The 27,192-nt window shown below is 44.2% G+C and overlaps 1 long non-coding RNA gene across 3 annotated transcripts in view; it reads right to left on the bottom strand.

Moving 5' to 3' along the window:
* LOC144584675 (uncharacterized) overlaps positions 1 to 26,472 on the bottom strand; it is a 46,828-nt gene extending 20,356 nt beyond the window's left edge. For all 3 annotated transcript variants that reach the window (XR_013539080.1, XR_013539079.1, XR_013539078.1), the window contains exon 1: positions 18,031 to 26,472. This is a non-coding gene — a long non-coding RNA (uncharacterized LOC144584675). The remainder of the gene's footprint in view (positions 1 to 18,030) is intronic.
* Positions 26,473 to 27,192: the final 720 nt, after the last annotated feature.

Genomic DNA, 27,192 nt, shown 5'->3' with positions numbered 1-27,192 from the left:
GTTGTTGAGGGCGAGGCGTAGCTAAATGTGCAAAGATCAGGCAAACTCTCACCGGAGGCCAGAAATGGAAATAAGAGAGTGTGAAGTTGCATGTTCAGTATAGCATAACGGAACACATAGGAATACTTTATGACGATCAACAGATCAGATGTGAATAGCACAGAACAATCGCACAAGAATAAACAGAGTCAATACAACTATAATACATTATGTGCAGCAAACTCTAGGGGAACAAAATCCATAAATAAATCTTAGGAGTGTACCCCTACCCCCAGTTCATACATATTCATATATGAGTGCATACATGTATATGTCTACAGGGTTAGGACACCATTTCTCGCCTGCAGACTAGTGCTGCTGCACAGAAGCTGGCCACATCGTTACTGGTAGACACTGGTCTGCCAGCAGATAGCATGTATAGTACTCATCATCTCTACCGGGGATGCATTGCAAAATTGGACGAATAAAAGTGTCACGGATACCAGTGTAGAAGGAGCAATACAACAGAACATGGCCAACCGTCTCCACCACAACAGCCTCACAAGGACATAAGCGCTCTTCATAGGGAATGTTCTTGTATCTCCCTTCCAGCAGGACTGAAGGAAGTACATTAAACTTTGCTAATGTAAAAGCTTTTCTATATTTTGGAATGTTCAGAATATTCAGATAGCTAGCAGGTAAAAATGCCTGACCATAATCTCTAAAGCTAGGATGGGTCGTAGCTATACTGACATGGTGTTGCAGCTCATTGTCTGATTCGCTGATGTAGTTCCTGTTTTGCTTTTGTATAGCCCATTAACAAAATAGCACTTCTCAAGAAGCCCAAATTATTTAATTTCTCATTCATAGATCTTTGCCATCTGGACTGAAATTTATCAGTTAGCACTAGGGGAGCCAACCCCACAGGGGTGAAAAACATTTTTAGCCAAAAATTCAGTTTAAGTATCCATGCCCGAAACTCTATCAACATCTGGCCTGTTTCTAGTCGTATAAGTACATTTGGCACACAATTTGGGAGTCCAAGGATAGTTCTCAGAAATCTCATTTGAGTGGACTCCATTGCAATACAATTTCTGTAACTGCACCATTGTGCACCATATAACATCTGTGCTAACACCTTGGCATTGAAGACCTGTATGGCTGATGGTATATGCTGACCTCCTTTTGCAAAGAAAAAACGTATGAGTGACAATACTTCTCTGAGCATTTGCAATAGTGCTGGATATTTGAGCCTTCCAAGATCCTGAGGACTGGAAGATCACACCCAGATATTTATAAGATTTAACTTGCTCAATTGGATGTTCATTTATTTGCCATTTATGTGTGATCCGTTTCCTAGTAAACACTAAGACTTTTGATTTATCATAATTAATTACTAACTCCTCAGTTTTACAATAATTGCCCAGGGCTCTTAATAACCGCCTTAAACCAACACAGGTTAATGAGAGAAGAACAACATCATCTGCGTATAAAACAGTAGATATGGGTCTATCTGCTAGCTTAGGGGGATGAAGGTTGGTTCCAGATAAATTCTTGACCAAGGAGTTAATATAGAGGTTGAACAAAGTGGGAGCCAATACACAGCCTTGTTTGACCCCAGCATATGTGGGGATGGCCTTGGTGAGGTGACCTGCCCTGTTACATCTCATCTTCAGCCTAGTTTTTTCATAGAGGCAGCGGATCAGGAGCAAGAGCCGCCTATCAATGTTGGTTGTCTCCAACTTCTGCCAAAGCCTGTGTTGTGGAATCATATCAAATGCAGATTTGAAATCAATAAATGCTGTATATAATGCTTCTTTGGTCTTAAATGAATATTTATCCACTAGATGTTGTAAAACTATCCCATGATCTCCTGTAGAGCGTCCTGGTCTAAATCCTGCTTGCTCATCATCTAGAAGATTTTCCTAGAAAATCTAGAAAAGGAAACTTGATGGCAAAAAGTCCTAACTGGAGGAAGATCTCAATAACCTGGAAAAAAAATCTCTGCAGCCCGTCAGCAGTGGGAGCCATCTGCCCCCCGTGTGTCGAAAATCAGGTCTGCAGATCTGTAGATAGGAAATAAACATGGCTTTCTCAGCACACTGATGTATTTATTTTTTATTTCTTTAGTACATTTTTACTTTGTCTTTCTCCTTAAAAGGCCTTTTAATTGCCTACAACAAGACAGCATGCAAAGCTAATAGCAGTGAGTATACAAATACTAAAAAGGAGGAAACAAATGCCACTGAGAGAAATGGTAAACAGAAGCAATACTAAAAGCACTTTCAAAGCAGTAAAGGCACAACCATCCATTTAAAAAGAACCCACTCAGGCAGCCGGTCACTCAGGGAAAGCTTGCCCAAAGGGAAAGGTCTTTGCCTCCTTGCTGAAGGACTGCCAAGATGGGGCCTGGCCTGCCCTCCAGTGGGAGGGAGTTCCATAGTCTGGGGAACAACCACAGAGAAAGGCCTGTGTCTCCACCAAACGCAGCTATCAAGGTGGTGAGACCAAGAACAAGGCCTCCCTTGATGATCTTGACACCTGGGCAAGCTCAGGAAGGGAGAGGGGATCCATGCACCCAAGACATTTTGGTCTTTATAGGTTAGAACCAATACCTTGAATTCAGCCTGGGAACGGATCAGCAGCCGGTAGAGCTGGTGTTCATGGGGGGGGGGGGTCATGCGATCCCTCTGATCAACCGTAGTCGACAATCTGATGGTGGCTGCATTTTGGATCTCCTGACGTTCCCAGACACTCCGACTATACCTAGCATCCAAGTGGATTTCTAGGAGGAGACCCAATGACAAAAATCTGAAAGAAGCTATGAGGTCTCCTTCTACGGCGTGGATTTTGTCTAGAAGCTAGACGAGAGTGTCAGTTCCTCATGAGAGAGAGAGAGAGCGACAGCTCCCGCCTGTCTCGTGGCATGTAACGCGGGACCTCCATGTCTTTTACTTAACACATGCAAGACTCTAGTACTACTTGGGTTTTCGATGAACCCATTGCAAGATATGTAGTAATGGATCCCTGAGTGACACTAACAACACACAGGGATCTCCTGAGGCAAGTCGAAATGGATCTGCTTCAGAATCGACGGTATGTCTGGTCATTTGCATGGGTGCCAGAAGAAGCGTTCAGTGACCGGGACCATCTCTTCTGGTCACAGTTTGCCTTGGGGAACCGGGTGCTCTGGAGTTATCGTCAACATTCCCCCCCTTCTCCTGAGCCAGCTCTTGATGATCGACCGGCAAGGTTTATCAATTAGTTAGCTGGCTCCAGTGTCTGTTGGGGCTTTTCTTTTTCTTTTTCTCTTCTCTTTCGGTATTGTAAGTAAAACCTGCAAGGGACTCCCTTTCCTCCTTCTGATTTGTATGAGTTTTTAAGTTATGTGATGAAATCTCAATGCTTGAAATGTGTTGTTCTGACTGAGTTCCTCGGCAACTCTCAAATCATTTCAAAACGATCATCCTAATTTTGAATTAATGTGGAAGTTCCTGGGTTTTTAGTTAAGAAGCCGCCTAATGTCTGGTGTTGCCTCAAGCACGATATGAACACCCGTGGCAGAAAACTGGAGCCGTAAAGACTCTCCCTTTGTTCCCCTTTCACTTCTCTCGGTTTGACATGCCAAATAAAATCCGCTTAATGCCAGGGATTGCTCATCATCTCACTTTCCCGGCTTTACACACTTATCTTGGGCAGCGACTTTGGCAGGAAATAAAAACCTCGGAGCCTTCGTGACGTTATGTAGGGCCTCTGGGGATCTGCAGGAACCTTTTGTGGCTTGTGTTGACGTGTTCTCAAAAAAATGCAGTTGTCAAAGAAACAACTCTCTGAACTTTCTTGAAGGTAGTGTGCACTCGAAGACTTTCTGTGCCCTTCCCAAGGTGAGTCAACAGGACTCTAAAGCTATCTACAAAAGAAGTTTTTTTGTGTGTGTGTACAATGATAAAGCAATTGCCATAAAGCAACTGTAATGCCTGCCTCTGTGTGAAGTGTGTGTGTGTGTTCATGACTGTTCACATTTGGCTGTGGTCCCCTCCATCGTGAGCTGCTTGCACCTTCTGCCCACGAAGTACTACAGGCACCAGCTGCCACTACTAAAATAGCCTTCCACACCCATCGTTCAAAGCACAAACATGGTACACTGACAATCAGCAAAGGGAAGATCAACCTCCACGTTTGTAGGAAAAAGCTGGGGAAGCATCCTGGTTTGTTCCCCTCAAGCAGTAGTTCCCAAACTTGAGTCCCCAGCTGTTCTCGGACTCAAACTCCCAGAAGCCTTCACCCCTCGCTGCGCCGGCCAGGGTTTCTGGGAGTTGTAGTCCAAGAACATCTGGGGACTCAAGGTGGGGAGCCAGTGCCCCAGAGCAAAACTGATAAAACATCACACAAATACAAACATACCTTTTCTCCCAAGTTCTACGAGAACTTGGGTTTTTTTGCTTCCTGATGCTGCTACTGTTGTGCTTCACATGTTTGCATTTTTTTTTAACAAGCCTCCTTTGGAAGGCTAAGGATGGGAACAATGGGGTTGAGTCTTGTTTTATTTCCTGGTATCAATTGTTTGGAAGGAGCTCTCTGCTACAAGAGGCAGGGCTCCTAGGAAAAAGAGAGAAAGACACCCCACCCATCCAGATGTCTTTGAAGGCTATTTATTTTACAAATTCTTTAAAGGCTATTCACAGCCTTCTGGGGAGAGATGGCAAGCATTTGTCTCCAAAGAGAAGAGGGCTGGCACAAGAATGAGCAGAGGAGGAGATACCAGCCCAAATCCGTTTCACTATAAAGCCAAGAGGGAGGCAAAGTGTGGGCTGTGGCACTGCCGTCGGTTCTGCCTAGCATAGCCAACAATCAGGAAAGGTGAGGATTTTAGTCTGACATCTTCAGGAGGAATACACTTTGCACACCTCGGTTCTTGTTGCCGAGTTTTGAATTTCTGGCCAAATTCACTTTTGCTACCCAGTAAGAAGAACAGAGACCCCACAGAGGAGAATAGCTACAAGTTCCCCAGAGTCCACCCCTCTCTCATGAACTGGAATTCAAAGTCTCAGTCACTCACTCTGAGACATTTGTACTCAGAAGAATAAAAAACATTTCTTCTTGACGCTTGAAGTTACCAACTCATATATGCTGCTTTTTCTTTTTACTGTCCTCGTACTTAGCACCCAACCGAACAGATCAAGGGCAAACAAACAACTGCCACCAGCCAAGGAGAGAGAAGGGGGGGGAACCCTCAGGAGAGAGGCGGGGCTCTCTTTGAATTCAAAAGCTGGAAAGAACAATTGGGTAGTGCTGGATGGATGGACAGTCAGCCTAGTCCAGAAAAGTCTCTCCCAGTAACCCCAACCAGAGACAGCATGCAAGATTGCAAATAAAACTCCAACAGGTCTAAAGTGAAAGTGCAAGCAAAACAAAAAAGTCAGCCGCAACACACATTTCCAGAGTCAGGAGGGAAAAAGACAGTTTTTTCAAGGCTGAAACTGGGGTTTCCTCCCAAGCCTTTCCTTCTACAGTCGTGCCTCGCTTTACGATTGCCCCGCATTACAAAGAAACCACATTACAACAATGATCTGAATAGGGGGTTTTCGCTTTGCGATGATCCGTTCCCTGCTACGGGAACTGATTCTTTGCAAAACGACAATTTTAGAACAGCTGATTGGCAGTTTCAAAATGGCCGCCGGGTAAATAAAATGGCTCCGCACTGTTTTCTGGGATGGATTTCTCACTATACAGGCACCGAAAATTACCGCCCTATGGAGGATCTTTGCCGAACAATGAGTTTCCAGCCCATTGGAACGCATTGAAGGGGTTTCAATGAGTTTCAATGGGTTTCTTATTTTCGCATTATGACGTTTTCGTTCTACAGTGATTTCGCTGGAACGAATTAACGTCGTAATGCGAGGCACCGCTGTACTACAAAGGAAGGCTTCATGACTCACCCCCCTTAAACAGATGATAAGCTACCCCCAACCTGATCTTATTTAACATTGCCACATAGGCATTTTCCAAAACTGGAAGTGGAACCTTATGGTTTCTTCTCCTCTTCCTCCGTCTTGTTCTCCTCCCTCTCATTTCATAGATTTTTGACCATTTGTTCCGCACTGTGACCCGGAATATTAACTGACATCCAGAGAATGGAGGCTGGAAATGTAGACGGCAAAGAAAAGAGGCTTCTTCCAGCACTGAAAATGACAAATAAATTCTGTAACTACAGGAGAATGAAGTCAAGGAGCAAATGTGATTGTTATAATGCCTAAATAATGCATTTATCATTCTTTGACATCCGCCGTCTGCAAGCGCACGGAGGATCTTTTTATGATCTCCATCTATAAACTGTGCATGGCATTTAATTAACTGTATTGCAGAAACTGACACCTGAGATGGCTAGAGCAACTGAAACATTGGCCTGGATTTTATGTCCGGCTAATAAAAAGAGAGCTGGAGGGCAACTGGCACAAAGCCTCCAAAATATGCCCAGTGGAAGCGTTGTGTGATGTTTGCGGGAAATTAAATTTAATCTTCCAAGTTCTCGGTCTTGAAAGTTTCCACTTGGTCTCTAAGATGAACTCCCTGATGAAAAAAGCAGGGTGGATGGAATGGAGAGAAAGATCACCTTACTTTCACCTCTTGGGCGCCACCCCTTAAGACACTCCCCCAACACAGGCGCCTCTTTAAGGGAATGGAGATCTGCACAAGAAAATAGCTGAGGCTCAGGGTCAAGCAAGGCAATAGGATTAGAGCTTAATTTAAAAAGATACTCTTCATTTTCAGATGCTCCATCAGAAATCAGGCATTTATTTGTTTGGTTGTTGTGGGTTTTTCGGGCTTCTTGGCCGTGTTCTGAAGGTTGTTCTTCCTGACGTTTCGCCAGTCTCTGGCCATGGGCATCTTCAGAGGACTGGAGTAGGAACTCTGTCCATGCTCTGTTGCTGTTTGTTGGATAGTTGAGTATTTATTTAAATTTTGCCCTCTACCAACCAATCAAAAAGCAAAGCACTCTGGAAGGCAAGCTTCTACTAATAAAAGGATCCTCTTAATTTATCTGGCTCATTTAGCTGGCATTGGTCTCTCTCTCTCTCTCTCTCTTTGTGTTTCCTTTCTTCCCTCAAGCAATTTTTCCTACTTTTACCTTTTCAGTGTTCCAGTCATGCAGATTTCATCAAAGGCTTGCAAGCAACCTCCCTCCCCTTTTTGCCTTGCTCAGAAATGTAGTTTGTTTGGGGAAACCCCCTACAAGGGCTGATCCTTGGAGGTGATAAAATCTGCTAATGAGGCAATTATGGCTTCTCCCAGTCTCATGACCTGGAACCCGTGAGTGAAGGCTTGTGCCAGGATATTGTACACAAGATGTGTGTGTGCGTGTGTGCTTTTTTTCTCCTTCCCTTTTTGTTGTTTCTTTCTGGGCACAGCTTTGTATGTCTTGGCAAGCATTCTCCCTCCTGCCTGCCTGATTTTCGGGAAGGATATTATACAGTATAAGAGTTGGCTGGATAGCTCAGGGGGTTCGGTATCTGGTTGGAAGTTTGGGTCTTCACTGTGCCTCCCAGGAGAACAGCCAGCCTGGGTCACCTTGGGCAAGCTGCATAGTCCCACAGAGGAAGAGAATGGTAATGCACCTCTAAGTATTCTCTGTTTGAAAACTCCTGAAAAGGGTGGCCAGAAGTCAAAATTGGCTTGACGGCACATCATGATGATGATGATGATGATGATGATGATGATGATGATGATGATGATGATGATGAAGAACACACACATACACTGTTACTGAAACTAACCAGGCTGGCAATTTTATTTGCCAGTGGCCAGCAGGTATCAGCTTATATGGGTGAGCAAGGAAAACTGGATGCTCTTCTCCATCATCTTCTCCTAGTTCCTGCACCTGATGCCTATTGCAGGCAGCAGCCTCCTCGCTCTGCCCAATGGCATCAACCGCCCAGACATTTCTCTGCTGATCCCAATTTGAACGACCTCATAAAATGAGGGTAATTTGTTTCCACCTATTTCAGGGAGGAAGAGAAAATAGGACACAGAAAAGCTGTTCGCGATGGTAACCTTGTAAGGTGTCCTTCTGCCCGGAGGCCCGAATGACGTCCACTGTGCCTTCTGATGTTGTTTTAAACACTTTGGACACTGGCCCTTGTTTTGCTTGCCAAACAAAAATGAGAATGCTCTCTTCGCAAGCCCTCCTGCTGATTCAGCTCATCCGGTTTAAAAATCCTCGGTGAAGCCAAGCGTAGAAACAGTTGTGACTTTGGCAGCCCTCCAGAACTTTTTTGGATGCATCAGGATTGAGATTCGTCTGATCTAGTGGCCAAAGACACAATTATTTCAACAGGTGACCTTCAAGAGTTGTCTTTTTGAATGGCCACCCTGCTTGCAAGAGGCCCCCCTGAGACGTAGTGGCTTATTTACACCACACACTGGAAAGGACAGTGAGTTAGGATTTGGTAGGTAATCACATAGGGAAAGAGATCACAATTTGGATTGCTTGGGAAGCATTCTGGTGCAATCTCTTTCCTCGTGATCACACAAGAGGGGGAAATGCACTCCAGCTGGACTCTAGTCTGTGCCAAAAATGGACACTTTTTGGTCCAGCCATGGGGCTTCTACTTTTATAGACTGGGCTGGATCGAATCCCTGGCAGACGGAAAGGATTTCTGCTTTAAAACAGTGGATCTCAACCTTGGGTCGCCCAGATGTTCTTGGACTACAACTCCCAGAAGCCTTCACTACTTCACTGTGCTGGCCAGGATTTCTGGGAGTTGTAGTCCAAGAGCATCTGGCGACTCAAGGTTGGCAAACACTGCTTTAAAGGGGTATTGCGCCCTTTAAAGGCTTAGCCCTGACAGAAGGGAATATTTTTTTAATTCTTCCAACAAATAGATGTGGTTGTTCTATTGTCTAAGATGATCCCGTTTCTATAAGCCATGACAGGATCTCTTCAAGGTAGATTTCAAATCTTGAGAAAAGGCCTTATGTTCCAGTTTATAAGACAGCTTTATTACCAAAAGCTATTTTATCTGGCACCTGTCACAGCTCTTGCGTGCATATAAAAGATCGTGTTGTAATAAATAAAAGGTTCCCCGAAGCTGATTTATCCAATAGACAAGCATACCGCAGCTAGATAAGGTCAGTAATAACCTGAGCTAGCAGTTTGCTGGATTAAAATGCAGCCATTTCCGATCGGGTTGAAAGCAGACTTCGGAGCAAAAATCGGCTGGGATTGTTTGGACCCACAAGGATGACACAATCTTGCATCATAAATGGCTAAGGGGAATACTATCTCTTAGGGCTGCTTCAACTATTCTCAAGTCTTGATTCGGGGGGGGGGTGAGAACAGGATTTTCAGTGGGAATAAAAAGCAAATATTCACATGGTAAGGCTGTTCATTTCTAGCATTTGTCTGTGCAGTGTTTGCTACTTCAGCACAAGCTCCTCCTCCCCTTTCTACATCTGTCAGATTAATAATAACAGTAACACAATTAGCAGAAGGACAGCATGATGCTGGATGGCTAATCGTACTTGGGTATATAGGGAGCCAGTGCTTTCTAGATTAGCCACATAGGTGATCCCTGCCAATCAGGGACCACACAGTAAATGAGCATAGCCAATCGAATTTTGTAGGAACATTGCTTTATATACAGACCATCTAATATTTCCTTGAGAGGTCTGGACACAGTGCAACCTGCAGAACACGAGTCTTCCCGAGGGCTCAGTTGTGGTTCCCAGAATAGCCACCTCAGGCAGAGTTGCTACCTGAAGACACTAGCAGGTACAAGGAAGTATTTTTAATGGAGCTGCAGAAGCAGGTGTGACTTCCAAGAACTAGGGGTGGACACCTGTGCCTGACCAGCTATGACCCTTTACAAAAGAGTTCTCTTGATCCTACCTATCGAGGGATAACTCAGTGGTTGAGTCATCTGGCTACAGTCCAGAGGCTGGGATTTTGATTCCCCACTGTGCCTCCTTGACAGGGGCTAGACCTCATGATCCAGAGGATGTCTTCCAGCTCTGCAATTCCAAGATGATTAAATGATTCCTCCATTGCAAAGCAGATGGCCCCCTTACTGAGCTGTAGGTCTTCCCCAGTTTCAAGATGGCTGAGTGTTTCCTCCTCAGAGAACATCTTGGCTTGATTTTCTGCCAGCGTTACAGCAGTTGCCTTGTGGTCCCTGACCATAAATATACTGTGCCACTGATGTACCCCCACCCCCACCCCTGCCCAGTGCAGGAATCCAAGTCAAAACGGATCCGATAGATGGTTGCCCGATTTTATCTTGAATGCCTCCAAGGTCATAGGTTCCATTGTCGTACCGCTCTAACAGTTAAGGAGATTTTCCAGATATTCAGCATGCATTTGATTTATTGGTCTCCTTAGGTTTTATAATTTAATTTTTGTCCGAGTGGTTTTTCTTTTCTTTTCTACTTAATTATACCATCAGGGATTTGGGGGGGGGGCTGGCATATTGTTCAGGTTTATGTCTGTTGTTAACTATCCCGAATAGTGCTTTGCACTAAGTCGGGCGGTTACAAATGTATGTAAATAAATAAATAAAACTGGAACAGGTTTGCTACTCCTGTAAAACCGGGGTCCGCAGTTGTGTTGACCTCACTGCCCCCGCCAAGTTGTCGAGATGGGAGGGGCCAAGAAAACAACTTTGTGCTCATTGGACCAAAGGCAGCGTATCTGAGTAACTCAAAAAATAAATCACCCCGCCGGCATGTCAAGTCTCTCCCATATGAACCGGACTTTAAGTGCTGTGCATCTGTTCCCTGGGGTACATTTCGGAGTTAAGCTACAAGAAGGTGGAATGAAGGTGAGGCTTCTGGAAACCCATTTTGAATATGCAGGAGGCAGCCCCATTGTGTGCTCACCACACCATTGTGGATATCATTTTCAAATTAGATGTTTTGCTGCCAAACCATTATTGATCTAATTTTCTCTGCAGAATACTTATTAATGTTATCTTGTTACCCCTTGATGCATATGGCTTCGTCGAGCTGAAATGGCAGCCTGTAATTGTCCCTCGGCAGAGAATTATTCATCTCTCCCTATCTTGAAAAGAATGAGCACCATATGCAGTTACACTAATGACTTCGTTCCTGAAGTCTTCATGCACCGTGTATGGGGTGTTCTTAACGTCTTATGGCTAGATTAACAATCATTCATTTTAAATATCCCATTTCAAAATGCATGTTTTGCTAGCTAAATGTCACAGATGCTCTCTTTCCCTCCCTCGCCATTCTTTTGACGTTGCTAAAAATAAGACCTGTGTGCACTTTTTTTTATTCCTGCTGCAAATATTTTGCTGTTACTAGATTTTAATTCTTATATCTTTTTATTTAACTGCCTCTGGAGGATGCTGGCTGCATAAATGGGAAGGAGATAAGAGAGGGAAAGAAGCCCCCCCCAAAGGGGGAGGAGATGTAATGTGACTTGATTTTTTAAAAAGCAAGATAACATAAACTGGATGTTCAGGATTAATCCCTGGGGTGAGGGATTGTTTTAAATCCAAAAGTAAGGTTAGAATGAGACAATTTTCTTTAAAAAAATACCATGTTTCCCTGAAAATATAAGGGTCTTATATTAATTTGATAATCCATTCCACTGAAATCATTGTTTGGCGAAATCATTGTCTAGCGAAAAGCATTTCCCCATTGGAATGCATTGAACCCTGTTTAATGCGTTCCAATGGGGAAGAATTGTCGTTGTCTAGCGAAGATTGGCCATAGGAAAGCCGCTTTGCAAACTGCCGATCAGCTGTTTAAATCGCTCTCTTGCGAAGCTTAGGTCCCAAAAACACCTGTTTGCGAGCGCGGAGGGAGCTGTCAAACTCATCGTCTAGCGAAAATCGGTTTGCGAAGCAGGGACAAAACATTGTCCAGCGAAATTCCCCCATAGGAATCACTGTTTTGCGAATCGCTATAGCGATTGCAAAAAGCCAATGTCTAGCGAAAAAACTGTCATGAGGGGTAACTGTCTAGTGAGGAACCACTGTATAGAGACCTGTGATTTATATACAAATGAATGGTTTAAAGTGGCAATACGCTAGTGGTGAGTTTCATCACACCACTGAAATAATGTTCCTTTAGGAACACTTAGAAGCTTCACCGGAAAAGCTGTGCTACTGTGTTGTGGTGGCTCTGGGAATTGCTCTCAAGATGATGGGGGTTTTGGGTCTCATCAGCCCTGCTGAGTTTATCACCAATGGGATCTGCACCCTGAGAGTAGGAGAAGCAATTGCATTTAAATGGGACTGATATGCCAGAGAAGAAAATGCAGAAAGATTTCAGAAAAAAGGAGAGACAGAGGTTTAATGACTTCTTTAAAAAAAAAAAAAAGACCTCGGATATTTTGAACTTCAGTGTTCATGACTGATCACAAGGATATTACAGTCTGAAGCACTGGAATATTTTCCCCACCCCATCCAGCTGACTGGCAATCATTATAATATCTCACAATAACCTCTCAGCCTCATTGTGCTTTGGAGAGAGGAAAGATGCTCTTGATACACGAGAAGAAAAGCAGGCTGTTATTGCACAGAAGTAGGGATTCACAAGTTTGTAGAAAGAGCGGACTACGGCTTCCATCATCCTCAGCTAGCAAAGCCACAGTGGGAGTTGTGATCCAGTACATCCGGAAGGAGCCAGGTTGGGGAAAACAGTGTATGTTAACTGAGTTGCAATTGTTACTAAGTGAACACCGTTGATGGGGGGTGGTCCATCATGGTAAGTAATTCTTGACACAGTCACAGAGACAAAAATCAGATTTATGCTTCCAGGAGTCTGCATTAATAAACTTCATCTTAAGGAACACTATGGGCCCCCGCTGAGCTATAGTTGAGGGCAGAGTCCAGCCACCTCGTCCTCTGTCATCCCCTTCTCTCCTCTTGCCTTCACACTTTCCCAACATCAGGGGCTTTTCCAGGGAGTCTTCTCTTCTCATGAGATGGCCAAAGTCTTGGAGCCTCAGCTTCAGGATCTGTCCTTCCAGAGAGCACTCAGGGTTGATTTCCTTCAGAATGGATAGGTTTGCTCTCCTTGTGATTTTTGCATGATCAAAGCCCGGACAGTACACCAAGGATGCTCTGTAAAGATTCCCACCCCCTTGCCAGATGATGCCGAGTTACCCTTGGCAAACATAAGCACTGTATGGTTTGCAAATTTTATTTTATTTTTTTGTCATCCAATATGACCTTCTTGCGAAAGCTGGAATAAATGAACTGACAGTTGCTTTTCCGTGAGACATCTGTTTATTCAGTCAGGTTAGATAACAGGGTCCTCCTGCCTCATCTCCACCCACCCCAAGAGTTTTCCAGAGCAAAAGGTCAATACTAGCCACTCTCGGCTGAGGGCAGCACTGCCTGGTTTTAGTTCTGCATTTCATGCCCATGTGCACAGTTTGCTGTCCTCTGAAGCTGCCGGCCACAGAGACTGGCGAAACGTTAGGAAAAACCACCTTCAGAACATGGCCAAGAAGCCCGAAAAACCCACAACAACCAACTTCTTCTGTTCAACTGATCTGTGCAGTATGCACAAAACTTTATTATTAGTGTTGTTATTATTGTTGTTCTGTGCCATCAATTTAATTCCTCTGAACTAGTGATCTCTTGAAGGTCCTGTTATTAACCGCCCTGCTCCGGACTTGCAAAGAAAAGGATGGGGCTTCTTCAGGTGAACCAGCCCATCCTGTCTCCTCCTCTTCTGTTGCTGCCTTCAACTTTGCCCAGCACTATCCTCTTTTCTAGTGAGTTTCACCCTCTCTCTCGATACATCCAAAAGCACAACAGCCTCAATTTAGTCATTTGCCTTTCTAAAGAGGTCATTATTGCTATTACTTATTAACTTCCTTTGTAGCCACCAAGGCTGAATGGTGCAGGGAGATGAAAAAGGTAGAACACCATTACGCCAGGAGTGGTGGGAAGGGAGATGGGGAGAGGACAAGGGGGCAGAGATGCCCAGAATTAGAGCAGAGCGATTGGGAGTTTTGGATCAGGGCCCTGACATTTAAAGCTTGCAAACATTTATCATGGCAGAAATGTGTCTGTCCTAAGTTCTATAATGTTTCCAGTTGCTTCGCTGTGGACAGGATGGAACCCAAACCAAGTGGGCTGAGCATGGAAACCAAAAGAGAGATGCATCCTCATACCAGGTCCTCCTTCCACTTCCTCCATCCTCTCGTTGCATGTGCCAGTCTGATGAGACCCAAGCGGCACCGATAGAGCATCAGAAATTGGTACATATGCCTCTGCCACTGAGTACATGGATCTGGGTCCATTGTGCCATTTAGAACGAAATGCATGCACCGACATCTTACCCAGGGAGCTGTGATGCCGGCTGGGAATGGTCAGAGATGGGTGCCCAAACTTTAAACTCATGCAGCACTAAAAAAAAAAAATCAAGCATCCTCCTCCACCAGTCCCACTTGTCTGGAAATTTGTATCCAGAACAAAGAGCCAGTGATGCTTATCGACTTCTTGAGATGTCAGCCAGCACCTAGAAACCTCTCGTGGGGACATACAACTGGCAGACAAACCCATGGGGTCCATGGCCGAATGGAAGGCCAAGGCTTACACAAATCCCCTCATTTCAAAAGATCTTCTGTAGCTGGACTAGCGATGGGATTTAGACCATTGAGTTGCATGGACCCGTTCACACATGCATGTCCATCCCTTGGCAGCTTGCACGTGAGAAGGAGGCAGTCTAGATCAAACGCCATGTACATTTCCCCTCCTTTCCCCCCCCCAAGGAAGCTAGTTCCTTTGTTCAGCAGTTAATCATGCAGAATCGACTAATCAAGTGGGGTACATAGTCGTATGAACTGGTCCTTGAGGAACAAAGATGATCCAGTGCTAACTAGGTTGATGATCAGGAAACTCCAAAACCCTGGGCAAGTGAAGATAGAAGTCCAGTGCTGGGACACATAGCAAGCCCTGCCATTAGGCAGAGTGAGGCAACCCCAGATATTAAGAAACAGTGTTGTACCCCTCCTTAAAAGACAGAGCCCTGTGTCCTTTGCAGCTTGTCCTGCACTCTCTAAACCAGTGGTCCCCAACCTTGGGCCTCCAGATGTTCTTGGGCTACAACTCCCAGAAGCCTTCACCACACCACCTCTGCTGGCCAGGATTTCTGGGAGTTGAAGTCCAAGAACATCTGGAGGGAGGCCCAACGTTGGGGACCACTGCTCTAAACGATCCTGCTGCCCCCCAGTTCTGGTTAAAAAAACCACTATCCCATCTCCAGTGTTAAAGCTCAACAGTCAGTTTGCTCACTATGGACCAGAAGAGGTGCCACCTTAACCCCGTCCTTCAGATCCAACATGTCCTGGGCTGATCCTGCTCCGGCATGTAATGAGATCAAAAACATCTGAAGCATGTGGACGGGAGCATTAAAAGTCACCCCAGGAAGATGGCAACCTCGGAAGACGGCAAACGCACCTCTTTGTGGAGGCTTGTAGCTATGATTAAAGAGGGTGGCCGAGACCGGAGCAGAAGGAGCAACGCACGGCCTCCCCCATATTGGGAAGGGAAGTTATTATACTACTGAGGTGAAAGACAAAAACTAGACTTCTGGTGGCTGCTGATAAAAAGAGAAAAGTTATGTTCCATTTAAATGAAATTAGCTTAGCTGTTCAAAACGCCAACACTTCAGCCCTTAATAAATAGAACACAATGTTGGCATGAAAGATCTTCAAAACCGTTCCTGGAGGCAGTCGAGTTGTTAATGTTAACTCAGGAATTAAGCATTTACTCCAGGTGAAATATATATATATATATATGGGCATGCAACACTTCGCTGGTCCCTCCCCCTCCCGTGTCTGCAATAACTACTTTGTAAGGTTGTTTAATAAGCACAGCCATTGATAAAGTGCGGAGGCCTGCTGCCTCGGCAGAAATCTTCAGAGAGAGATAACCCTGAGGTAAAAGCAATCATTTCATAAAGGAATAGTTGGCCCAGTGGAAAACAGGGGCCTTAAAGGCCTGAGAGAAGGGGGAGAAGGAGGGGAGAGCCTTCTCTCCGGGCGCCTTGCCAGCTCAAGGCAAACAGAGAGAAGGAAAGAAAAATGCTGCTAACACATATTTATTGCTGAGAAATCAAAGCAGAACTAGACGTTAGGGCCTGAGCCGGCTTTTCATCACTGAACGTCTTTGGTTAGAGTTTGCATTTTGCTCCTTGATTGATTGAATATTCCTGGGCTGCAAGAGCATCTCTTTTTTTTTTTTCCATTATGTTCCCCTTTTTGTTTTAAGGGAATCGCTCCCAATTTTATCTACAGGAAAACTATTCTCCTCCACCGAGTGATTGCCTGGCCATATTTTATGAGGACATTCAGTTAGGCCAAAAAAAAAAAAAGTTTAAATGTCGTGTGCACCCCAGGGGGAGGTGATGGTAATCTCTCGCGCACCCTTGGCATCATCTCCAGCTCTTTGGAAACTCTCTTTCGATATAGTTCAAGGCACAGGGGATGAGGAAATTGTCTGAGCTGAGAAAAGCCAGTGCTAATCCATCCTATGGAGCCAGAGGACCAGTGGAGTACTGTGGTAGGATTGTTGGAAGTCCTACAGAAGAAGGTGTGAATGTACACCTTGAATTATATTCCTTAGCTGTGGAGAAGGAGATGGGAAAATCCATGGGCAACCTAAAATATTTTGCCACCCGAGGTAAAGGGCAATATGACTTCTTTTTTCCATTTAATCAGTGCTGAAGAAGACTCAGGAGGGAGCATCCATCATCCAGAGGAAACAAGAAAGAAGACCTCTTTTAAGATTGGTTGTACTTATCTGGAAGTTGAGTCAAGGCAAATGGACTTCCCTCTTGTTCAGTTGAAAGGTTTTGCTATTCATTCAAGTAGCTCCTTCAGTCTCAGAATACAGAATCCAATATTTGAGAATACAAGAAAGAAGGCCATTTGCCATGACTCAACTTCCAGATAACCACACCTCGATGACGGCGAATCTTCACAGACCCACGACAATGGGTGGAGAAGGACTGCAGAAGTGGGATTATCCCTCACTCCCCTGGTTCACTGTCCATCTCACAAGCCTATTCAGACCAAGGGGGAGTGAAACCAGCATGGAGGATATATCAGGGACCTCCTACCAACTTTCCCCAGACTGAAGAAGCTACTTGGATGAGTAGCGAAACCTTTCAACCTAACAAGAAAGACACCCAATGGCCATGACTCAACTTCCAGATAACTTCACCCGGATGACTGAGAATCTTCACAGATATACTGGTTGTACTTAGAGAATCTGGCCTTCACTAGCATTTAATGCTACAATCATTTCTGTTGATTTCCCTCAAATTGATGGCTCTCCTTACTACAAACCAGAGAGCAGTACTAACTTTCTATTACAAAAGTACAGAAGTTGATTCATCCGATGGGTGAATCTCCAGCAAAGATGATGAGACAGTGATCTACAGTGGGTTTGCCCCCATATTTATATCTTCACCCCCAATGTGTATTGCTCATTTTCTCTAAAAAATTACCCAACATCCAAATATGCAATGTCTAATGTGTTCGTTCAGGGTTAGGTGATGTCATTTGGAAAAAAGCAAACCAGAGAGAGAGAGAGAGAGAGAGAGAGAAAGGTATGAATAACTAAGTTCCAGGATGTATAACAAAATAAACAATTGGATGATTATTTGTAAACAAGCCTACATGTATTTTCTCTTTGTGGTGTATTTTTGGAGCTGAGAACTGTTTAATGTGAAAGATCTCCAAGACTTATTATAGCAGGGAACCAGCCAATATTAGAGGTCCCCAGAGACCAGGGTTCGAATCCCCGCTCAGCCATGGAAATTCACGGAGGGAGTGGAGCTGGTAACACTGCTCCTTAACGATCTCACCCACCTAGAAAGCCCTGTAAGTTGGTTCTCACTCGGTGACACATAGCAACAAAACAACAGAATGCACATGAGCGGTAAGTTGCAGGGCATCTGTTGGTCAAAACCACAGAAAAACATCAGGTAGAGAGAAAAATAAATCCACAAATTTGTTGGAGTGGACGAACGTGAAGGTGATTGAGTGATATGTTAAAGTTGACTTACAGTATCAAGAGACCTACGAAGATGATCAGAACAGCTCATGTCTCAGTGAAGAAATGTGGAAGAAGATCCATTCTTGTCATTTCTATTTTTCCCTTCTCTTTGTCTTGTGTCTCTTCTTTTTACCTTCAAAAAAAAAAAATGCTGGCCTTCAAGGAGGAGGGAGAAACCAGAGAAAAATGCTGTGGGATATTGAGCTTAATCTGTCTGCTGATGCTTCTGTTGGCTGAGATTAAGCTAGCTTGATGACCCAGCATGAGGAGAGACGAGCCTTTATTACTGGTGAGGGGGCGGTTCAGGACCTAGTGAAGTGGAAATGAACTGACCTGTACAAGTTTGTGTAATAACTGGAGGTGACAGTGTCTTGAACAATTGATCTATCAGTAAGAAAAAGTGAGCGGTTGGTTCTTTTGTGTTGTAATTTGAGAAAGCCAAGAGTTCTAATGTTAATTCTAATCTTGCATAAGCTTCGTTTGACTATTGCATGGCCCATATAGAAAGCAACCCGTCGTGCCTAACCTTTTATGAGGAAGCCAAAGTCTTCATTGCATATCATTTATCCAGGTTTTTTTTATGGTGGTGTGGAATTAATGCCACCCTGCACATTGGACACAATTTTGCTTTCTTCAGCATTATTTCCTCATTCCACTTGCATCTTTCAGTTTGATGCTGGAGTGTGCAAACATTCTCTCTCTCTCTCTCTCTCTCTCTCTCTCTCTCACACACACACACACACACACACACACACACACACACACACACACACACACACACACACACACACACACACACATTCACACACAGAGAGAGAGAGAGAGTTTATACAACCCCAGACCTGCAGTTATTTCAGCATCAGAGACTGAAGGTTCAAAAATCAGCCCCCTCTCTCTCCCAGGTAAAAACGGAACTATAATAAATAAACGGAACTATAATAAACACAGGCCAAATCAAGTGCTGCTCTTTTCATTTGGACCATTCCTGGAAAAAGATTGTTAGACTAGGACACAGCCAGTGTTTATTCCTGCAAGATTCTTCTTTGGTTATTCCAAGAAGTTAGCACATGTTTTTTTTCCTCTTCCACCGAAAATAATACCGACACAAAGTGGTTCATATTTTTTCCCAGAGGCTGTTCTTAAATTTCAAGGTCTTTTGAGGACAGGGGTGTGTCTGGGAGCTTACGTTTGTCCCTTTGTACATCAAACAAAGGAGTAGCTATGGATTGGCGCTGGTCCAGCCTCTAGTTTTGTACCACACTGCGAAAAGCACATTGTTTTAAAAATACCTTTAACCATGCATGCCCACGCTTGCCCACATGCATAAGCCGCGTTAAGCCCCCGCCACAACTAGTTATATAAACTGAAATAATTAATAAATATAGTTACATTGTTTTGCAACCTGGCATCAAATCTTGGAAAGTTAGAAATAACATAGTTATCTGAAACGAGTTGCTTTTTATGGGTCAATGGGATTACAAAAGTAATTAAAACAGGTAAGAACGATGTTACTTTATTATTATAGCAAATGTCACTTACAAGTTACTTTTAAAAAGAATTTTAAAGCAGTTGAAAGAGACCGTTTGACAGAATTTTTTCCAGTTTTATATGGATTTCAATCCTAAATCATCCCCAAAAGAGACAGAAAGTAACCAGCAGTTCAACAAAGTACTAATGAGTTACTTCTTCAGGTCTGTAATGAGCAACATGAACAGGATGGTTTCAGACATTGCATTGTGTTACTTCCCAAAACTAGTACCCCAGGTTCTGGTATCTCTTGGTGCAGTTTTACTAGCAATAAGAACAGTAGTTAAACCGGTTTAATCATTATTTAAATTGATTTATAAAATCTCATTTTCATGACGCACGGGTGAAATCGATTTTGGGGGGGCTGCAAAGTAAAGGGTTTTTTTCCGACTGGCCAGCAGGGGCTTTTAAAAATATCTCACTTCTAAATGGATTTCATACCATTCGATTTGATGGCTGTAGATGGTTCTGTCAATTTGCTTTGTGCTCCGGTTGAATGTCAGCGGCATTAGCACCATGGTTTTTTCTGGGTTTTATTTTTTAAATTTCTTATAGAAATGTTTAGTGATGCATCGCTTAGTGCACAGTCACTGTGAATATTTTTTTTGGTCAAGTGAATGTAGCAATCAATGTATCGCTGTATCACTTTAAAAAACAGTTTTTAAAAAGCGTGCTCCTAAAGGAGAAAGGAAATTAGTTGATTTCACCAGTGCAGCTGCCAAAACTTGTTTTAATTACCAGAAATAAATTGATTTAATTTCAGTCAAAGTGGATGTGGGTATCTATTTATAGATCACATGACTTGAACCCAATACTTTAGAAGTCGGAACAGGAATTGATTCAAATTGCCAGTGGAAACTGCACCCTCTCTCTTTCTACCTCTTTCTCTTCTCTTCTCCATTATAGACACAGATAGATATAAATATTTTAATAAACTGAAAAATAAAAATCAGCAGTATTGATCTGTAGCTTTCCGTCTTTTTCTGGGCTGAGCTTCAGTGGCTGGGACTACATCCAGTCTATCATTACATCATCTCCAATATGTGGAAGACTGAACTGGGGCTTTCTGCACAGAAAGCATGTGTTCTCCTCTTGAACTATGGACCGTCTGCCTTGTCTGGATTATGTTTTCATTTATTGGCCTGCCTCCAGCCCTTCAGCAGAGGATTTCAACAGCTTTCCTGGAATCCCAGAGATGGGAGAAATAACGAAGGGTCATTGCCATTGTCAACGGCGTGTCAATGACTTCATGGTAGCATGAGGACAGCCAGATGTCCGCTTTAAGTCAAGACATCGGACACCAGTTCATGTCTGATTTAAAGACAAAAAAAAAAAAGGAGGGAGGTCAGAGACCTTGAAGTTCCCCATCATCCACAGGTAGTGGCACCTGGTCAGCAGCAGCAGGCTCAGCATTCACACATGCTACCTGTTCTCTATCTTCCCCACTCAGGTGAGATGCATGATAATTAAAGCACAAGAACTATTTTTTGTTTTTCCATTGGTTCATGTAGATGATTCATCATCATCATGTGCCATCAAGTCAATTCTGATTTATGGCAACCCTTTGCAGGGTTTTCCAGGCAGAGAATACTCAGACGTGATCTACCATTCCCTTCCTGTAGGGGGCGCCCTGGGACTGTGCAGCTTGCCCAAGGCCACCCAGGCTGGCTCTGCTTCAAAGGGGACTCAGTGGAGAATCAAACACCCAACCTCTGGCTTTGCAGCCAGAGACCTAAGCCACTGTGCTATCCAGGCAGCTGCCTAAGCATTAGGAGATGTAATTCCAAGCAAGCTGTGGACTTATTTTGCCCTTCCTTTTAGGTGATGGACATCCTCCTCTTTTTTTGGTGACATATGGCTACCCCAATTGCACCCATGGGGGGGTGTTTCCCCCTGCCTCAGTCACTCTTGGACTGGAGCTCCCACGGTCCTTGACTACGCTGAGTAAAGACATGCTACCCAGTATATCTGGACAAATTTCCTACTGTGTTTTAGAAGACCATGGGCATTCATAGCTCAGTGGCTTAGGTCTCTGGTTGTGGAGCCGGAGGTTGGGAGTTTAAATCCCCGCCCTGTGCCTCCTTGAAAGGGCTGGACTCCCTGACCCGGAGGGTCCCTTCCAACTCTGCCATTCTAAGCGATCTGCAATTCTAAGATAGTCATGCTTGTACTCAGCATGGACATTAGCAGAATTGTTCTGGCCCTTTATGTCAGTCTCATTTTCAATAGATAAGCATTATATATTCCTTGCTTCCTAGCTCCTATTTCCTTGTTTTACCCTTTCCTAGCAGGAAGGACTGCTCATAGCATCTGGGAGCTTGCGAAGTGTGACACAGGTAGGCAGCCATGTGCAGGCCTCAACGACGGGGACTGGTGGATACTGATTTCGTAGGGGCAAGGTATCTGTTCTGGGTTTCAGTTCAAACCTTAAGTTGATGAGCTCTATCTCAGCAATCGGTTAAGCACCCTGGACAGCTCCTCTGAATGCACTATTAAAACCTGGAGAAGATTCTCTTCCGTCTTCTTTCCTAACACAGAGGGGGGCCCTCTATACTCACTGACCTTCTACTGGACACGAGACCTTTCCCCTGCCCTGGGTCACAAAGGAATTCTCACAAAATACCCCACAATGTGAGTTCTTACTTTAGTGCACGGATTTTACAAAGAAAGGAACAAAAAAAATATATATGAAGAGGTTTTAAAATCAGACCTGTAATGTAACTAACTACTTTTGGAACTATAACTGTAACTAATTACAGTTGAAAAACCCCCACAACTACCATTGTAACCAATTACTTTTTGAAAATAACTCAGTGAGCAATTAGTGCAGAGCTTGTAGTATGGAGAAGTACATGACCATCCTTGTAAGATTTGAGGTTACCTGGCATTCCAATAGATGGGCAGAAGAAATAACCGTTTTGCTTGTTTACTTCTTCAAATGTGGTGCTGTGAATACAGTCTTGGATTAAGACTCAGGAGACGTGGGTTCAAATCCCACCTAGGTCATGTAAAGTCACTGCGGTGTCAATGGTCAACCCTTCCACACACCTCGGAAATCCTCTAAGGGTTGCTGTAAGTCAGAAGCAACTTAGTGGCCCAGCATAACAATATCCTGCCCAGAGCAGCATGGAGGGGAAAGCAAGGAATATATTTTAATTAAAAGAGTTGCAAAGCACTCGCGATCAAGATGAGGCACCGTCAGAAGAGGTGAAAAAGAGTTCAGACTGGTTCATTCCATGGCATTTCCACCGGGACATTTTTGCGGTGGGTTTAGAACATCAGACAGGATATTCTGCTGTGCGTGACGTAAAGAGGTGAAGAACTGATAACTGATCCATGAATTAATTTCCCCTCATTATTATCTAGCAATCCTTTGGCCTGCAGATGGAAAATTAATGATCTTCCAGAGCCAAACTCTTCTTGTTGAGACATTTCCTCTGAGGCAAGCCAGTCTTCTTCCTCACAGGCGGAGGGAGAGAAACATGGCCTAGTTGCTACCCCCTCAGATTGGTTTTGTTGTTCTTATGTGCCATGAAGTCACCTCAGACTCACGGAGACCCTACGGATGAGCCATCTCCACAATGTTCTGTCCTCAGCTGCCTTGCCCAGCTCTTGCAAACTCAAGCCTGGGTCTTCCTTTTGGGCACGAGTCCAGTTTGGCTCGGTATTTCCTATTCAGAAGACCGATGCAAGAGCCCAAGACAACGAGCAACGAGAAAGCCAGCTTCAAAAACTAGGGCAGTGCAAAGCAGAGCCTAGGAAAGGCTATTTTTGTGGACTACGACAGACAAAATCCTCTAGCTGGGGCTGCACTTGTTGTTGTTTAGTCGTTAAGTCATGTCCAACTCTTCGTGACCCCATGGACCAGAGCATGCCAGGCCCTCCTGTCTTCCACCGCCTCCCGGAGCTGGGCCAAATTCATGTTGGTCGCTTCAATGACACTCTCCAATCATCTTGTCCTCTGACACCCCCTTCTCCTCTTGCCTTCACACTTTCCCAACATCAGAGTCTTTTCCATCAGGGGCTTTCCTAGTCTTCTAAGCTATAATGGGTGCCAAAATCTAAATGCAAATCTACTGGTAAGTGATAGAGAGATAAACACTCCCCTCTCTGTTTTTAATCAGAAACGTTATCTCTTTTTTTGTGGGGGGGGGGAAGAACTACGTACATTCTGTTCCTCCTCTTTTCCTGGGTGGCATCCTGCCCATGTCTCAGGTATATGTAGACACTGGAAGAACTGTGCTGGATCGGGCCCAATTTCTACCCTAATCCTGCCTTGCCTTTGAAAAGAGTTTAACCAGATACCTCTGGGAAGGCAATCAGCAGGAAAAGAATGCAAGAACACCTCCATCTCGTGTTCTCTAAATATGTCACAGTCAAATAGATGCCCCCCCCCTTTGCATCATTGTTATCATCTGCCATCAAATCCATTCTGACTGTTGATGACCCTTTTCATGGTTATCCAAGTAGAGAATGCTCAGAAGTGGTTTGCTATTCCCTTCTTCTGGGGATTCCCTGGGGTTGTGCAGCTTGCTCAAGGCCACCCAGATTGGCTCTTCTCCTAGGAGGCAGAGTGAGGAACTGAATTCCCAACCTCTCTTAAACCACACAGCTATCCAGCTAGCTCTATTCTATCTGGCAAGCAAATTTGTATACATTTAAATATTTTGTAACTGAGGACAGCTTGAAAAGTGGAGTCAGGATGCTCATCAGAGTTCGGGAGAAGATTATCGACCAGCGTCCTTGTTGCATGCAACGTCAACACAGGTATGTAATATCTCCACTTTCTCCCTGCCCTTTAACTCCCGTTGATGTGCAAAAGTTAAGATAAGGACAGAGTCCATTGAAAGTGAAGTATTCCTGCTCGGTGCCTGGAACAGGTTTTTGTCAACATGTTTGTGGAAAGACAGAGGTGGCCAAAGTTCAGTTAAGAGAGGAAGGAGGTGATTGGAGGATGCAATAAAAAAAAATCGGCATCTCCAGAACCATATGCAAAGTCCAGTCAGAGCCATAGCTAGAGGGTGACTTCACGTGGGCTGGCTTCTTGGCGAAATTCTAGATAAAAATGTCCAAAAACAGCAGCATGCCACACAATACAAAGTAGCTGTTGCATTGTCTACACAGTGTGTTGAAACTATTGTGTCACCTGGTGCAGAAGGTGTGCGAAAGTTCTAGGTGGCTGAGATGCTGGGATGGCTGAATCCTAAAAATGGAATCAAGAGCCTGACCCTTTAGCATCCTTAGTATAGAGTCTGTACTGTCCCTAGCAAGGGCGCTAGGTCTACAGGGTTACAGGGGTGCCTCTCCACCTCCTGAGCAGCCTACTCCCACTACCTGTCTCCTTACCTAGGACAGAAGATCAGGTCATACCTGGTTGTCCTGGGCTGCTGAGTACACCATGCCATGCTCTGTGACGTGCGAGAGAGGAATGATTGACAAACGAAGATAAGAGAATGAATGTTCGCTGATTGCAGGTACAGGAGTAAACAACAGCAAGTAGAAACATTGCTCATTTGAGGGCAAGGTGTGCTTTTCTAGTCTTTGGATGGGTTGAGAAGTCGATGAACAAGATGAGGCGGAGGAAATGAGAAGACGGCAGCCAGCCTGCTCATCTGTCTGGGTTTATGTGCAAATTTGGCTCAGCTGTGAATATGTCCTTCTGTGCGTTTCTACCCACTTTCAGCTACTGTGCCCTCTCTCGCATTGATCACAATGGTCAACAGCTGCCTTCTGGCACTTAATGTCTCTATAGGCAACCTTGTCTATTGACTGATTGGTTGCACTTCCGTTTCACCTTTTCTCCAAAGGGACAAAGAGAGCATTCCTAATCCCTCTTTATCCCCCATAACTACATCACAACAAAGTTCAGGCCAAGAGACTGAGGCTGTGGTCACACCAGCAAAATGTTTCTGAATCACTCATGAATTTCAACCCTGTTTCAACTCAAAACAGGGTTGAAATTCATGTGTGATTCAGAAACATTTTGTTGCCGATGACACAAGGCCATTATTGATTCTTTTATTCCCCCTCTGTGCTACTTCCATATCAAATCCATCTCTCTGTGAGGCTACTACTATATTTGCTCCACATTTTCATTGCACAGTACAACTGACATCCCATTGAGAGTGTACTCCAAAACCGATTCATTTCTTATGCATCCGGTGTGCTGTCCCGCCTCCATCAGCCACTGTCGTTCAGCTCCCTTAATTCATTTTCAAACGGGAATGTCAACACGTTGATATACTTCTGTCAAATATGGAGCATCAGTCCTCCTTCTGCATTTGACTGCCACTGCGGTGTGCTGTGGGTTCTCCTCCATAGAGGGTAAAAAAGCATGGGAATAGGAAGAAATGGCCCAGATCAGTACGTGGCCATTTTGCTGACAAAGCAATCTACCTACACAATTTTTTTAAAGGGCAAGGGGCAGAAAAAGGCACAAGAAAAGGAAGAGGATATGTCCTGCTCAAGGAGGGTAGACAAACGTACCACACCCAATTCACCCCCCAAAAAGCAAGATGGTTTAAAATGTATGAACCACTCTCACAGGATATATACCATGTGTCCACAATGTGACTATACAGGAAGAAGAAGAAGTGAAAAAGAAGGGGAGGTATTTCTCTAATGTGAGACCAATCAGGGTCTGGAATCCAGGTCTCCTGTGTCCTAGTCAGTCCCCTAAGTTCCCTGACAGTTCCATCACCCAGATCCTACTGTGTGTTTCCATTTCAAAGTGTTATTGGCACAGAATTAGCGCATGGCAGTAGCTCAGCAGGCTGTTAGTTGTTTTGAAGATAGAACCTGCACTTCATCATCATCTAAACCACACCAGATCTTGTTTTTTTCTCCAGATAATCAATGTAGTACTTAAATCAAGTTTATGGCCTCCGTCTCTGTGGGAAATTATTTCATTTGTGTCCTCCTCATGCTTTGAAAGAATGAGGTGCATTTATGCTAAGGCCTTCTCACTTTCTGCTACTTCACCTTCCTGCACAAGAGCAATTTATAATGCATTTTCATTGACGGACTAACAACTGCTTGTTCTGAGTGAAACAGCACATTCTGAACATTTTGGCCTTGATAATCCATTGATTGCTTGCCTTCTCTTTTGAAGCTATTAATTAACCTGCTAGTAATTTTATCCTGGAGCTAGATTGCTCTCTTTAATTGAGATAGTGTCTAACCTGACTCGGTTACAGATGGAGCAGGCGTTGGTGGGGAATGTTTTCCTTTCAGTCCTGCCAGTCTTCCCCTTTGGTCATTGAGGGCCATCGTTTGAGCGATCAGGCTTTGTGTATGACATTGAGATAAATATTGGATTGACTTATGCTACACTAGAGGGAAAAGATGTTGGAGGAGAAACAACTAGAGGTTCTCAACCTTGGGTCCTCAGATGATCTTGGACTACAATACCCAGACACTCCAGCCAGCACAGCTAGTGGTGAAGGCTTCTGAGAATTGCAGTCCAAAAACATCTGGGGACCAAAGGTTGCGAACCTCTGATCTAGAGCAGCCATTGTTGCAGCCCAATAACATCTGGGTTCCCCAAGGTTGAGTATGCTTGATCTAGAGGATGTCACAGCTGCAAAGATATAGGTAAGGTTGCATGCTTTGGCTTGTATCCAATTGGTAGACACAGCCCAAGTAC

Source organism: Pogona vitticeps, chromosome 13, assembly GCF_051106095.1.
Source record: "Pogona vitticeps strain Pit_001003342236 chromosome 13, PviZW2.1, whole genome shotgun sequence".
Taxonomy (NCBI): Eukaryota; Metazoa; Chordata; class Lepidosauria; order Squamata; family Agamidae; genus Pogona; species Pogona vitticeps.
Note: the sequence above shows the minus strand (reverse complement) of the source record. Positions and strands in the feature narration are given on the sequence as shown.